The sequence below is a fragment of the Patagioenas fasciata genome, chromosome 4 (genome assembly GCF_037038585.1).
Source record: "Patagioenas fasciata isolate bPatFas1 chromosome 4, bPatFas1.hap1, whole genome shotgun sequence".
Lineage (NCBI taxonomy): Eukaryota > Metazoa > Chordata > Aves > Columbiformes > Columbidae > Patagioenas > Patagioenas fasciata.
The window spans coordinates 16,750,601-16,763,911 of NC_092523.1; positions in this window are offsets into that span (position 1 = coordinate 16,750,601).

The following is a 13,311-nucleotide window of genomic DNA, read 5'->3' on the forward strand; positions in this document are numbered from 1 at the left end:
GATGCTGTCCTTAACAGCAGCTGCCAGAATAAGGAGAGATATCTGTTTGTAACACAGACACATCTCAGATAACTAAACTCAAGCAATTTTGATCAGTCTTCTGTTTGTCTATAGCAGATCACATCATGACACGTTTGGGACCACAGGCTGCAGAGATGGTGCATGTGAGGCTCACAGACAGGTGTCCAGGCCATGGCCTGGCCTAGTGTTGTCCTGCCCACTGACATGTGTATTATAGCGTGTGTGGGATTCAGAGAAGAGCTTAATACCGTTAACAAGCCTCTTGGGCAACTTCCATCCGCAAGCCAGGCATCCCAGCTGGCCAAATTTTGGTTTCCAGCCCGTGAAAGCTTTCCAGCCTCTGGATGCAATCCATTGCAGGGGCCCAGTCAGTGCTGGCCATTACGTGTGATACCAAACACACTGTAGGAAGTGCTAAATAATGCTGTTTTGAAAAAAAAAAAAAAAATACGAAGTAAGATAGATACAATTTGAATAATTTGAGGTTATTTACTGCATAATCTCATATCAAGAGCAACATGCTCAGAAACCTCCTGCAGTGTTTTCTTATTTCTAATGTTCTCCCCTCTTTTCCCATTACTTCAACTCTGTAGCAAAGACAGCAATTTTTTTTTCCAATATCTTTTGAATGAAGTGTCTCAATCTTGCTGGAAAAGCTTGGGAAGATCTGTAAGGATTTTTAGCTAACCAACTAATACAGCTGGGAAAAAGAAAAATAAAATAAAGGTAAAAAGATACAGAGGCTCTTTGAGATGTTAAAAGCAGCAAATTTCAAGCTGAGTGTGGATCGGTTGTTCTCAGTTTAATATAACAGTCTTAATCTGTGCAAAAGGACAGCGTGACTGGCAGCTCAGAGGCAGAGGGGCCGAAGACGTCAGCAAAGTGAGAAACAGCAGCATAATTCGTTACTCCTGGAGTGAGAGGCATGAACAAAAAGTTGTGAGCAAGAGAATCCCTAACATCTCTCTTTTTTTATTATTTCTACATCTACAAAGTGTGTGCATAGTGCTATTTACACATATGTTTTACACTTATGTGGTGAGAATCAGCTAGGTATGCCTGTGCTCTGTCTTGAACACTCAGTAAATGCTCTGATTACCAATTTCTCACGTAACAGCTGCACCAAATTTGGAGAAATCATAGTGTCCAAAAGGCATCTGCCCTTTTCCATAAACTCGTGCAAGCCTGGCAATGTTCAGCAGGGTGCTTCAAATGTAGATTCAAAATGTTTCAGTCATTCATACTTATACTATCAGTACTGCAAAAACAGCTGTCTCTGGACCTGAATTCAAGGGGGGAAATATTCCATATGAAAACATTATGTATATCACATAATTTTGAATTCAGCTGGATGCCACAATCCTTTGTAAATCTGTTAATATCGAATTACTTATGGCAAATGAAAGCACCATGTACAGGAGCATTACAAGGTGCTCTGCAGATGCAGACAGACCTTTAGAAGCTACTGATACTAAAGTAGTATTTTCTGTCTTTGCCTGTTTATGGTCCAATTAATAACTCAGTTATGCTCTTCATTCCTATATAGAAATAAATATAATCTCCCCTTCTGCTAACCTACCTTTTTTTTTCTGCTGCATGTGTTCCAGTCATTGTATCTGACAAAAGCCGCACTCTAATTCAGAGTAATTCCTTTTTTAAACATATATGTGCATGCACACAGATACGTCTGCTCACACCTGCTCTGTCTACTTTAAATGCAAACTCTAGAGTGCTCTGGAGTAAGAAGTTATGAGAATAAAGCAAGGACAACTTGTTCACCTCTCTGCCCTTTTATACTGCTGGTGTTTATTTTTGTCTTATTGGCCCTGATGTGATATTCAGCTGACATGACTGTGTTTCTGATCAGCAGTCTCAAATATAGGGAAACTTGAACTGAAACATCAAGTTTTATAATATTTAACGTTGAAAGAAATCTAACTCTTTGATAGTTTTATTTTCATTGGATTAGCTAGAAGTAATTCTGATAATTCAGCGTGTAAAGTGGAAGCAGGGTGCTTTTAACAGAGCCAAGAAGCTTGGTTTAAAATAGCTCAGTAGGAGACTCACAGTATCTTAATTTAGCCACATGTTAGGGTGTCTCAAGCACTTTACAAGTGTTGTCCTGATTTTCAGGTTTTTCCTAATTCCAGCTTCTGCCCAGTCTATATTTACTTGCCATTTTATTTAAAAGGTGAAGAATATAGTCTGCCAGATTTTATTTATAATCTGCAGGCACGCGATTGCCTGTAGTTGCCCAAGAATTACAAAGGCAAGCTCAGAGGCGAGCTCTGTTCCCTTCCTGCAGCAGCGCAGTTCAAGCTCAGTTCAGATGAGTTACTTTGTATTTTTAGCAGAGTATGTGAGTGAAAAATCAAGATGTTGGAAGTTTTATACAAGGAAAACGAAGGAGGAAATTATAATCGTGTTTCCTTTCAGTAGCATGCAGTGAAGTAAAATAACTAGTCCTTTACTTGCGGCCACCTGACTAGGAATACTTCTGCACTGTGTAAGCGGTAAATGTGGTCACACAGAGGGAGTCCTCCAGAACTGTAGGTCTGGAGTAACTTGAGTTTTACCATTAGTTACAATAATGAACAAAGAGATAGTATTTCTTAATCCAGTAGCTGTGTTCGCTTGGGCATCTCTTAGTGATTGCACCTGTTATGATTTGTTATCAGGTGCTAATGAGTGCTTGAATAAATAATTAACAAATAATGTGAAGTATTGCAGGTGTAAACGAGAATTCTAGGTCAAGAATTTGGTAAATGCTGGTCTACCAAACTGCAGGAAGTTTTTTCCCATTTGCAACAGGTAAACTCAAGAGAGCAGTGCTAAGAAAATTACAGGTATTCTATATACTACACTAAATCAGGGTACAGGTGTGCCAGAGCTCCTAGGTCATGCTATGCCATTTTGAAGAGCAGCAAGCAAAGAAGCACATGTGCAGAAATAAGTATTCCATGGAAATTTTAGTCTTGCAGTATCAAATCGCGACTGTAGGACATGCTGCCCTGTGTCGTGCTTCATTCTTACTCTTCCCTTTGTTTTAACGAAAGGTGCCAGAAAATCCAGAGTTGGTATTTCCACAAAGCAGAATGAATGCTCTGGGCTTTCACCCTGAACTCTCTGTCTCACCACTAACCATTAGCATGGGTTTAAATAAAAAAGAGCTGCTGGAATAATATGAAAAAGGAATTATGGTAAGCAAAGTGCATGATGCATTTATCACGCAAAAAGAAGTTCAGGACAGTAAACATAACCGATAAACTTGGAAGCCACAGCACCAAATCTTGGACAAATATTTATACACATGTATACAAAAGCATATTTTACATAGTTGGAAACCAGGAAAGATCTCATTTTTCAAGTTTCTTGTTTTTTGACCTTTGTACCATCACATGGATCCTTTCCAAGTGACAGATCTACCCCATACAGTTCTTTTAGGATAAAATTGCTATTTACACATTCCTGGGCTTGCAGAGCATACTTCTCTATGAACTTTGTTTCCCTGGCTGCCTCAGTGGGATGGGAGCCTGCTGGGCATTTCCCTTCAGAATGTGTGAGCAGCATCATAATTAGCCCTGGCCAGAAGACAAGCACTTGATTTCATTAAAGCTGGTGAGGTTACTGCATTTGCCTTTCTTCTGGAATAAAACTAAACCTTGAAAAATATTTTGCACAAAAAAGTACAGCAACCTCATCAGAAATCACGGTAAGATCCTTGACTGGAAGGTTATGGCTTTGGTATAGCTCTCACTTTCTAGCAATCTCTTCTATTGCAGCTGTTCCGTTTCATACAAATTAAACATTTCTTGAGTAAAAATATTTTCTTCATAGCCTGATTGATGCCGAATGCATGCTTCATTACACTGGTGTCTCCCACTCTACAGATCAGTGCTTTAAACACTATACTCTTAAATGTAATTTTTAAAAATTTGTCTAGGGCACCATGTTCTGACATGTATAAATAGACATATCAAAAAAAGGTGAAGGTGATACAGAAGAATGAAGCAGCCTGTTTCCTGGAGCTACTCCAGAGCTTGTGTCCCCACTGCAACACCTTCCCCACCAGCAGTGTGTTTGTACCTCGGGCATCTCTTGGTATGTTCCCTTGCTTCATCAGAAAATCCATGCACAAACCGCAGCCATGACTTTGTTTTGTTACAAACCCATCACTTTGGCTGAGAAAGCAATCGGGAGCTGCAAAATGCAACAAGCAGCCCTGGTGACAGCAGGAAACTCTTCAGGCAGCAGCAAAGCTTGGGAAGGACCTGTCCCAGTGCCAGGCTCTCCAGGCGAAGGGGAAGGAGCAGATGGGCTGACAAGCAAGACAGCCAACAAGGGAAACAAGCAGAGAAATGGGAGGGAGATGTTTGGTCCAAAGCAGGGGAACTTTTTGGACCCTTTTGGATCTTTGTTTGCAATAAACAAAGAAAAGATCACTCATTAGTGTCTGTTACCCTTCCTCACACTGAACAGCGGTCAGTACTGTCATGGCTCCACGAGGCTACAAGTGAACTTGCACAGAAACAAGTGGAGAAGAAAGTGCTAATCAGACAGACAAGGGGAAAGGAACTAGATTGTGCACGTCTGTGCAGAGAATGATTAAGGAATAGCTGTTCCCAAAGACCCCTTCCCTGCTTTAAATGCACAACCCATTGTAAAGTTACTAAATTGTGAGGTATTCAAAACTGTAGCACAGTTTGAAACATCTGAGCTGAAGGGCAGATGTCACAACTTCTGAGGAAGATCAGTGTACACCCATATGCTTGCCAATATACCTCACTGGATACTTGATCCTACTGAAATAATCTGACTGTCCATAAATCAAAGTCCTAGAAAAAGCAACTTAAAATCTAGTTCTTCCAGTGCTATTTCAGCAGAGCACAACACTGAGGGAAGAAGCAAGCCATGAATTTGGGGATCTTAAATTCTGTTGTGGGCCCTGGAAAGGCACAGGGCATGGCCAGCCAAGTGAACTGACCAGCCAACCATTTATGTGCAGTTGCCTTTTTTATTCCCTTACCCCTCTATTTTACTACTCTTGTTCCTCCTAAATTACCTAAACCTCTCTCTTGTCCCACCTTTGCTTTCCACTCTAAACATCCTCTAAGTCATCCCATGTGATCATGAACTGCTTTTCCCCTGCATCCACAATACATCCCACCTCTAGACAGCAAGCACCGTAGTCCAAAAGGTGATCCAGAGAGCTGCTCCCAGTGCTCATGGTGATGGGTGTCATGCTTGGATATTGGGCCTAAGGCTCTGCTGGGACAGCCCTAGAGGGATCTGGATAAGGTGGTTGTTCTTCAGGAGTCCTTAATTTGGGTTCTTGGCTGGCTTTGTGCCCAGGTGCTCCTCTGGGCTTGAGCAGATGGGCCTTGTGATGCACCTGGGGGGAGCCAGGCAGGGTATTATTTTGTTTCCCCACCCACCATTATCTCTCTGAGCTCCTTTGTGGGTGTGCAGCTGAGCTTTATCACATAATGTAACAGTCCGTGCAATGCTTCTACGTTCCTCCCAGATAGTCCATCCCTGCCTCTATTCTCTCCCTCCACTTTCTTCCGACATTTAAGCTCTGTCAGGAATTCCTGATTTGGCCAAGCTGGCCTCCTGCCACAACTTCGACTTCCTGCCCATCAAGATAGGACCACGCTAGTGCTTTGAGAAGATTGTCCTTCAGTGAATTCGTGTGCTTGGGCTCTTTTGATGTTCAGTGTCCCCTGGGGTCACACATACTGGGTCTCTGGAAAAGCCACAGTCATTCAGTCACAAATGTTTCTGTCACGTGAACTGGGTGCATCTACAGTTGTGTATCTGTTTTCCTTCATAAGGCCATTTCTCAGTATTTCCTAAGCAGTAATTTCTGACTAACTGTCTGTTCTGACAATAAAATCCCTCATCCAGCTGATTAACAACTAGAAATGGGTTACTGACTCCATGGGTTTTGACAAAACTACTACTAGATCAATTCACAGCATCACAGAATGTCAGGGATTGGAAGGTACCTTGAAAGATCATCCAGTCCAATCCCCTCACTGGACCAGGAACACCTAGATGAGGTTACACAGGAATGTCCAGGTGGGTTTTGAATGTCTCCAGAGAAGGAGACTCCACAACCTCCCTGGGCAGCCTGTTCCAGTGTCTGTCACCCTCACTGAGAAGTTTCTTCTCAAATTTAAGTGGAACCTCCTGCGTTCCAGTGTGTATCCATTGCCCCTTGTCTTACCATTGGTTGTCACCAAGAAGAGCCTGGCTCCATCCTTGTGACACTCACGCTTTACATATTTATAAACATTCATCCTCAGTAAAATTCATCCTCAATAAAATAGCGAAGCAGCACTCCTCTACTGCACTAAGTCACTGAAAGACAACCCAGTCAGTGCTGGTGCTCAGCAGCTGAGCAATGAACTGATCAGTCTGGCAGGTTGATTTTCCGTGGACAAACTCAAAGCGTAGAAGTGGGGCTGAGGCAGCGAGCTGCAGGAGATGGCAAGAGCAGCTGGGGGTGCGGAGGGCGGATCTCCCTGAGCAACCCAAGTGGGTCCACTGGGCACTGTCCCATGCCCATCTAAGCTTATTCCCTGCTGCAGATCTGGCAGGTGACAGAGAGATGGATCAGACCATCCAGTGACTCTCACAGGTATGAAACACCTGTGTGCTGGTGGCCTTAAGACATACCCACCAGGCCTTTCAGCAGTGCACAAGTATTGGGTTTCAGAAACAGGAGGCAAAAGGTGGAGGGAAGGAGAAATAACTGGTGTGAGCCCGTGCAATGCAGGAATGTTTTGTCTTGAATTAAGACTTCTCATTTTAAATGTTGCTCTGTGATGTGCCTCTGTGCTGGCTTTTCTGGCTCTACAGTTCAGAACTGGTGCATCAGCCTTGGGATGCGGTCCAGTGTTAGGTACGTCATACGCGTGCTTCTTCATGCTGTGTACACAAAAAGCAGAATCATTTTCATATTTGTTAGATTATATCTGTATTGTTCTTTTTTTCCCCCTCTCTCTTTCTCTCCCTCCTTTTTTCTTTCTATCCTCAACTTCCTGCATGAGTCTTGAGATGAGAAGCAGTCACAGCATAGGAGTGCATGTAGGGTAATAAAAAGGTCACTGACAAAGCTACAAGGCACAGTGGTGACATTTGCTTCTCCCACATTCTGCTCATGTGTGAGAATGCATAGGAAAAAAACAGTACATTCTGGTTGAGAGAGCAGAATGGGTTATTGAGAGGAGACAAGCATCGCGCTTGTCAGCACAGGCTGATCTAGCACTCTCGTTTCCCCCACCTCAACCCCTCAGCAGCACATGAAACAAAATGAATAACTTCCACGTGGAAAACCAGGCTGCTTTCAAGTGATACAGATGAAAGAGCCGGAAAGCTCCAGCAGCCCTTACTGGGCAAACTGCAAATAGTGACTCGCGGGTGCTGTTTTCCAGGATTATTTCCTGCACTCTGGGTTGGGAAGCTTGGGCCTGGCGCCCTGCGGTCAGGTGGGCCTGTCCTCACCTGCAGCGCTCAGCAGATGACCTGTGTTTGAAGCAGCAAGATGACTTTGCAGTTTCAAACCTGCGTGCTGTAAGGGCAGTTAACCCCTGAACGTGCCACCGGCATGGAGCAATGTGTGAGCATCCACAGCTGGATGCAGTGACAACAGTGATGGGACGCAGTATGTCTGCTACCCAAGTGACAACAGCAGCAGGTGAAGGCAGTGGTCCCTCTGCACACCTCTCCTCCTTTCTAGGGAAGCATATACTGATCACAATATCCTTACTTACACCAAAATAAAGTGGCCATACTCAGAACACCCACAGAGAGCAAAGTCACTTTTATGATGAATATAAGTATCTGGCCTTGAGAAAGCAATTTCACACCACTTTCTGTGCTATAATTCTTAAACATAAGAGTGCCTAAGGTCTAATGGTGTTTCCATTTGGACTGCACAGTCCTGGGTGCTTAAAACTGGATGTATTAACAAGTTCAGAAGTGTTCATTAGCAACTCAGAGGCAGGTAACAATTAAGGCATTACTGATTCTTTTGAGGAAATAGTTCAGGGGCACCTCACACAAAATTCAGTAGCAATGAATCAACGTGCATGTGTGCCCACATGCACGCACAGCATTTTTACTTTTGAGGACTGCTGCACAACTAGTTTATCTACAGTTTTTCAGGATAATTAGAAGAAGAGTTCAGGTCTCAAATCTTATTGATATGAAATCTACAAGTGTGTAAAATAAAAGGGTAAAAAATGCAAATGCATGTGTCTTTAAACTCTAGCAGTTTTACCTCTCCCTTAGTGGTCGCTTTAGTGAACTAGTTGGACGTAGCTCAGACAGAAATTAAATCCTTTTGAAGGATGGAACAATTTAACAGAACAGACCAGAGCTGTAAGACAAATGCACCAAACTCTCAGCTTAGTTGCTCAGAGGATGCAAAGTCCATCTCTGCACCTGCCACAGGATTTAACACAGGGCAGAGTTGCTGGATGTCAGCAGAGCCCTGTGCTCTACATGCAACCTACACAGGAAAACAAGAAAAGGCTCATGAACCTTCAGAGAGCTTCTGTGTATGATGAGGCAGAGATGAAAGTACATGATATCGTTACAAAGAACTGAGAAAATGCTGATGATATTAGGAAAACAGAAGATGAAACATTGCAATACCAGATTAGCTGACAAAGGTCTGAAAGCCTTTGTTAACCTGGTTAATCAGCTAGATTTTATATTGCACTGGCAGTTGCAATAGATATATACTTACATAGATATATGTCAGTATACTGTTATTTACCACAGCACAGCACTTTGCATCATTGATGTTGCAGTCATTTGCACCCTTGTAAAGTGGGACAATAATTTATCTTGATCCTGCTTTGCAGATGAAAGGAGGCCTATGCAATTGCTTGGTTTGCTTGTCTGTTCCTACACGTACCAGCCTTTTCCCTCCCCCCAAATATGTGAATTTATTGAACAATTTCAACCAAAGTCTAGTGGACTGGGCTGCAGAACTGCTGTTCTTGTTATTTTACTCATACATTTACATCCCATTGGAGTGGGAGGTCCTGCCTAGATAGAATATGTGTCACTGTGAGTGGAACCCACACTGTCCTGTAAGGAGGAGATTAACCCTCTCTAATATCTGATGCTCAGGCTTCACATATAAAGAGGCGTTTTGTCATCAGAAGTAACCTTAAGGAATTTACTAGAGAAGAAACTGCAATCGGAGTAGAAGTTTGTATCAGGTAACATCAAAGTGAGCAAAATAAGGCCACCACTCCGATGATGACAACTGGGCAACAGCAACCAGCAAAGAAAAAAAGATTTGGGGCTGGGAAGGGAATGCTGGTGGTCAGAGCTTCTCCAGACAACTCATCTAGTAAACAGGAGCATAACACAGTCTGTGTTCCCAGTGGTGGATATGGCCTTGCAGAAGACACAAATGGGGCATTTTTCATGTCCTTGAGGTGGCCGTGAGTGCAGGTTCAGAGTTAAGGCACCATTGTCTGTCTGTCAGTCCCTTTGTCCTCCTGTAGCTCTAGGGCAGGCACAGCAGGGGCTGCCACACAGAGCAACATACAGGTGGAATAACTGTCCTATGTACTTGCAAGTGCTCGTGCCCTTTCCCCAGCACACAGCTCTGCAGGAAAGCTCATGCTGTTGCAGGTAGAGGAGTTGCAAGAAAGGAGAGCTGAGGGGGATGCCGAGGCACTGAGTTACAAATGCATTTTTTGCAGGAGCTGGTGTATGCAGTTGGATGGCAGACAGTTCTTCACAGCTGTCACTTTGTACTAGCTGGTTTCCTTATCCCAGCCCATTTATCATTTTGTTTTCAGTGTTCATCTCAAACCTACTCTAATTGTTATGACAGCATTTACCCTGTGAATCTGTGAAGCAATGAGATGAGAGCCACTGCTACTCCAACAAAAGCCAGGAAAGACATAATTTATTTAATTATTGTAACACCTTCTGCTCTTTTCAGTTCAAATTCTTTCATTCATAAGTTCTACTGAGAAGTGACAGCCAGTAATTACAGGTGTCCACAAAACTAGGAGTGATTAGTGGCACTGTGAATACTGTGGTATGATCATAATCTAGACATCACGTTAAAATGAGTCTTCATGACTCCTGAGCTGTGTAGCATTTGAAGCAGCCTTTTTACTCTATCACACAGACAAATTCACAGCTGGTATAGCTGAGCTCACTACCACTGAAGGCAGGGCAGTTGTTTCCATTTCTACCAGGCTGCACAGCACACCTGGGCAAGACATGCAGGCCAGTGAGGAATGACCGAAACACAGGCAAAACACACAATCATAAAATATTTCTAACAAACTTTTTACTTACCAAGGAAGAAAGATTTTCATAGTTTCCTAGAAGCACTGAAAAGATGCACAACATGGATGTTCTTACCTGTGTTTGCAGGTCACTGTTGTTTTGGACAGGTTCTGTCCCACCAGCTGCATACCACCTTTTACCAGCAATTTCTTCCGTGAAGGATTCATTGTGTCCTCAGACGTGTTTGGGGTGCCAGAACTATCTACATTTGATGGACAGTAAAAAAAGAAAAGAATAGATTCAGCTTTTGAGTGATCAGACCTTGGGAATGGCCGGGGGGTGTTTTGTTATCCCTTGTTGCCTCAAAAATACCATCCGCAGAACTTGCAGGTAGCAGCAGGAGCTAGCTGCTCTTCTCTTACCATGCTCCCAGCAGTACATGTGCAGCCTGATAAATTATACATAATACAGGTCCATTCTTATAGAAGTCCCCTGTTGCAACACATGGTATCAAAGCAGAGGCTGGCAATTACAGGCCTGAAGTATTTCTGTCTTCTGATCTTTTACACCCACTATCTAATCACCCCACCCAAAGATTTAGTGTAAATGCTGGCAGCAGAGTGGACACACCTGGGTAAAAGCAGGATTAGTTTAGATTTGCTAGCTTGGAAATTCATGTAGCTCAGAGGGCTCCAAAAGTTGGCTGTCAGCTTATGAGACACAGTATTTTAAAAACTGTAGTTTTCCTTATAGAAAGCAAAAATAACCACTAGCAAAACAGTTCAACAAGGACACAGATCCATAAGACTTGCCTGCAATCTCAGTGGAAATACTAAATGCATTTCCTTAGGGTCCTGCTGAGGGCACTGCATTCCTGTGGAATAAAGTCAGTCAGCTTAAGGTCATCTGCCTGGGAAAACTGCTTAGGAAAGAAGTGAAATCCAGCTCACTCCACAGACCTAAGGGGATGCAAGACACCTGGAAAATACGTGGCTTTTCACTTAATCCTTCCTCATCTCGCTTTCTCTTCTGTGCTCCCCTCCCACCACCCGGTTCAGGGAATACTGTTTCATCCCTTCTTCACTAAGGCACCATTATCATCTTACTTATGCCTCTCATAGAAATACTCTTGGGCCAGAACGTTTGCAGTGAGTGAGTTCATTCTCACATTCATACTGGGAAAGAAACTACCACCTTCTGAACCACTGGGAGTATGTGCTTTTACTGGTTTTTCTGCTGCCAGCTCAACTCTGCTTGTCCTATTTATTCGTCATGATGAGGCTGCCAAGGCTTGCTGAAAGGATGCTTGACATTTACTTGTCTTGGACATTCCTTATGTAGTTCGAGGTGTTACAAAATCAGCAGCAAGGACACCTTCCAGAGCCACTGACTCTGCGCTCACCTCATTTATTTATTCTTGATGAATCAAGGTCATCTTTGAACAGAAGAAAAAAGTTTTCGCGCATCAGGTTACTGAAAAACAATGGGGTTTAAAAGTTTTAAACTTTTAAATTAACTATTCCATTGTTCTGTTATTATTATTCCATTATTCTATTGACACTTACTGAAGATAGGTATCTTCAATACCCAGAGAAAGCAAAGATTGCAGTTTTACTGCATAAATTGCTCATGATAACTAGCTTGTTTTTTCCAATGTGTTATTCGCTTAGTTAATGAAGCCAAAGAGCAGCAAGTTGAAAACACATGCAAACAAACACTAAAGAAAAAATAAACCAAATACAATAATCTCTCTTGTGTATAATAAAATATCACAAAGTTCAGCTGCGAATACCTTCAATGCATATTTACAGGATGATGAAAACAAGGAAAATATAAAGAACAATCATCTGAGCCCACGAAGGCAAAACCCACATGCTTACTGAAGGGATTATGGGGAAAGACTTCCTTTATAAGCTAATTCTTACTGAATTGTCTCCTACAGAGCTTCCTGCACTGTTTGCAGAACCAGTGATGGGGACAACAGAGGGGACACAAGCAGTGTCATGAAGAGAGAACACTGTCTCTCTTGTGAAGAGAAGACTCCATTTTTACATGGAGTCACATGGAAAAGATGAGGGGTAATGGATACAAGTGACTCCCGGGGAGGTTCTGGTTGGACACAATAGGGAAATTTTTCACAATGAGAATGATCAACCATTGGAATAATCTCCCCAGTGAAGTGAAGTGGTGGTGGATTCCCCAACACTGGACAATCTTAAGATTCTACTGGACAGGGTGCTGGACCATCTTGTCCAGCCTGGACTTTGCCAAGAAAGGTTGGACCAGATGATCCTTGAAGTCCCTTCCAACCTGGTATTCTGTGATTCCATGATTCTGTGACACTGTTAGGAAAAGAAATACAGTAGAATATTTCAGTTGGAAGGGACCTACAACCATCATCTACTCCAACTGCCTGACCACTTCAGGGCTGAGGCTTGAATTCTGAGTAAAACTCTCCCAAAGTTTGCTTAATTTCTCAGAAAGCAGGATCAGAAAAAAATCAGATTATGTGCTTAACATATTGCTTACTAGTGAAGGCTTTGGTCAGAGCTCAGAGTTTCTCAGATCTTTCAGAAATGCCTGGTCCTAACTGAAATGTGTCGCAAATGCCCTTTCTTGCAGTCAACCTTTTAAAGACAGATGCTTGGTAAGCAATTATTAACGATTTATTAATAATTTATAGTTAACATCATTCTGACATTACATCCCCTACTTTGTAAGATTGCTTACTAACTTTTAGAGATTTGAGTCTGGCTTTAGGTTGGGTTTTGACTAAGGACATTGAGTCTGTCTGTTTGGAGCGGACAGTAGGGAACTAACTTCCCTCTTGCTGAGAACTCTTCATGCTTGTTGGATGATTTCACACTGCCTCAAACACCTACTATTTACACGCTAGTCTTAGAAATTCATGTGACAACTAATACAAGCCTATTTGCAAGAGAGAGAAATAAAATACTTCATTGTGTGTTGATGACTTGAACTACATGTTTATGACTCAAACTATATGTTTATGACTCC